Raw genomic sequence first — 3,709 nt, forward strand, 5'->3', positions numbered from 1 at the left:
CAAATTATATATTAGCTTCTACATTTAACTTTCTGTGAATATTGTTTCACAGGATCATTACCGACAACTCCAAGCTCAGGGTAAATGGGCACCTGATGGCCTTGATGATGTGCTGACGAGGGCGTTGGGCACTCCTGAGCCCCAAGGATGTGTTAGGGCTGGAGGACACGGTGTGTCCCGCACAGTATACTGGAATACTCCAACACCTACCTCAACGAAAAATAAATCGAAAGCCTCTTCTTCGAATGACGACATTAGAAAGGAGTTTGAAGAAAGATTTTGAAAACAAGAAGAAGTGCATCGTCAACAAGCGCAACGTCTAGAAGAGCGCCTTCGGCAACAAGATGAGCTATTGAGAAAATTCATGGCCCAACAGAGTGGGTCGGGATCCAACGTTGGAGTCCCACCAGCACCACCATCATACTATGTGCCCGACCCACCAGTGCCACCAGCGCATGCATCCTACTATACTCCTGACCCACTAGTGCCTCAAGCAAAAGAACAAATTATTGCACTACAACCGCTTTTGCAAGAGGTAATTAAACTTTCTTGAATATTCTGAAACCAAATAAATTTATTTACTGTTTCAACATGCTTATTTGTATATAATATGTTTCTTGCACAGGGCCGAGCATGCCAATTAGCGATTGGTTCGGTTTCAAACGTTGTTGCATCAGGTAAACTCATTGAAAGAGAGGCAGCCAACAACTACCAAGTTATGATTACTAGCGTTATTAAGCCAACATGTCCTCTCCCTTTTGCATATCCTGATTTGGACATGTGCTTAGTTGCTCAAGCCATTGGGACACCAATAGTGTGGCCTAAGGATTTGGTCATTATATCTAAAGATATATATCATGAGGTGATGCCAAATTTTTACATAATTATCTTTACAATTATATATTTATTTGTTTGCATCTTTTTTAATTGTTGATATTGTTGTATACAGGCTCCCTCTACAATTAGGACCAGATCACAACGAACGAAAGCTCCATCAACACAACAACCACGAGAAAGAAGACGACCACAAACTCCTCCAACACAATTGCCCCACACTCCATTGGAACGATTACAAAATATCGTATCTCATTGGGCTGATGGCGAGTGTGTCAATCTAGGCATAGAGTCTGAAGTTTTTTATCAGGATATGTCTCACTGTTATATATTTAAGGATGACATACTTCAGTTTGCTCGAAAGAAGAAGATTGGACAAGCAGTGGCCGTTAGCTACATGAGGTATATATCTCACAAAGTTCGTTCATTTAATATTCTAATTTGATTTATTCAATCATATAACAATTTTCATATTTTTGTAGTAGGTTCATTTACAGATATGTGGTACAACAAGGTCGCCAAAATAAGTTTTTATTTGTCAATCCTAATATTGTTGCCACTCAAGGGAGTTCATTCGACGATCATGTTCAAAATCTGTTCAGACGATGCAATGACATAAAATCAAAAGAACAAGTTATGCTTGTCCCTTGGAACCATGGGTAAGTTTAAAAAGTTGTCATTTTTCTGACCCATATCAATACTTTCTTTGTTTAACATTTGAGTTATATATTTTTTTGGTTTTTCTTATGCAGTGAACATTGGATGTTGCTTATTTTGGCACCGTATGCATATCATGTTTATTGTTGTGATTCGGTGAATTCAGATCTCAATAACTGTGAGGAGATTGTATCAGTGATCGTCAGCGCTTTCAATCTTTTTTTCTCTATGAATCTTCCTGATGTCGAGATCCTTGATACTCTACGCATTAAGCAACCTCAGGTAAGTAATTACAACTTAAATTTTTTAACTTTTATAATTATTAAGTAGAATAATATGTATGCATTTTTTAACAAGTTTCAATTTAAAAATGAATTACTGATACTTTTAAATAATTAGTGTCCACACCAACCGGACAATGTGACATGTGGATACTACATAATGAGGATGTTGAAGGATTTGATTGAACATGCGAGTCCCAGACATTACTTGAGAACGGTATTATTAATTAAAATTTACAAATTATTTTTGAAACCATATATATAAATGTAATCAAATAATTATTTAATATATTTTACTTTATATTTTTTGCAGCTAACAAGTACAGCATATACAGAGGCACAAATTGACGAGTTTCGACAAGAATGGGCGACAGATATGTTACCAATAATCCAAAGTAACCGACCTCGTTGATAGGTTTTTTTTTATTTTTTACTTCTTTCTTCATACATAAATGCAATATTTGTTAATTTTGAATATGTCTAACATATATTGTATTTTGTTTTTTTATTTTTTACCTCTTTCTTCATACACAATGCAATATTTGTTAATTTTGAATATGTCTAACAAATATTGTATTTCTTGTATATGTCTAACAAATTTTGTGTTTCTTGCATATTTTTATTTTATTAATTATGGCAATTTTAATTTAAATTAATATTAAATTGATTTCAATTTAATTAATTATTAAATTAATATTAAAATAATTTCAATTTAATTAATTATTAAATTAAATTTAAATAATATTAATTATAAATTTATTTAATTTTTTTTAAATTTGGGAGACTTTCAATGTCTCCCATTGGGAGAGGTGGGAGACTTCCCACGTCTCCCAGTGGGAGAGGTTGAAAGTCAAGGATTGGCATGTAGTATCACAATCTTGATGTTGTCGTTGACAACCTTGTTGGCAGTGATCCTGATTTGCAGTGACATTAAGCTCGACTTGTCAAACATGTTGCACTCTCACGTGAATACATTCACTGGTGGCATGACCGTAAGGAAGCTCATTTAGATCAAGATCGTTGTCATCATTTTCTAAAACTTGGTCAGGCACTGGCGCTATTGCTGGAGGAGGAATTCCGTTCTTCAATTCTGCGTTTTCTTTTCGAAGATTCACCAGTGCGACTTCCATCTTTTCTTGGGTTTTTTTTTAAGCTTTGATTACTTCTTCAGAGTGTTCTTGTGACGCTTCCATTAACTTGCACATCCAATCCAACTGTTCGTTGATGTCAGGCGTGTTAGTCAATGCTAGGACAGTGTTTATTTTTGGAGCCATGACTTCTTGTCCTTCTTTAAGTCGCATAGTTACCAGCTTGGAGTTGTTGGTGATTGTTTCTCGAAACTTTATTGTGAAGTTCCCACAGACGGTGCCAATTGTTGATATTGAAATTTTTCGTTGGGGTAATCTTGGAAATTGATATTTCTTCTCTAGTCACTTTGCTTCACTTCTCTTATTGGAATCTTGAATCTTCGAGATGAACAACGCACTTGAGGGCTACCTGTAAGAAAACTTTCTTATGCTTAAGTCAGAAGAGTGTTTTTCAAGCAGAGTAACGAAGTAAGAAAATCATATGCATTTGTTGTTCCCAACATTAGCTATTTAAAGGGATTGAGAGGAGAGTCATGAAACGAGTGGGAACGTGTGATTGGTTAAAACGTAATCAACTTTCCTGCCTCTAATCGTCCTCTTCTCATAATAATTAAGGTATTAATAGACAATGATGCCCTTTGCCGCTTCTACGAGGATCTTACATTACCTTCCCAGCAGAAGCTAGGCTTTTGAACTGATTAATTCAAACACCCCATATTTAATATTTGTAAAGTAGGCTATTTGGGCCAGACCAGAAGCTTTGGGCCCAATATTTTACGATGAATTGGATCTTGGGCCAGGTAAAGCATTTTTTGGGCCTATCAGTAATCATTCTCATGAAAAAAAGAA

This window comes from Humulus lupulus, chromosome 6 (assembly GCF_963169125.1).
Source record: "Humulus lupulus chromosome 6, drHumLupu1.1, whole genome shotgun sequence".
Taxonomy (NCBI): domain Eukaryota; kingdom Viridiplantae; phylum Streptophyta; class Magnoliopsida; order Rosales; family Cannabaceae; genus Humulus; species Humulus lupulus.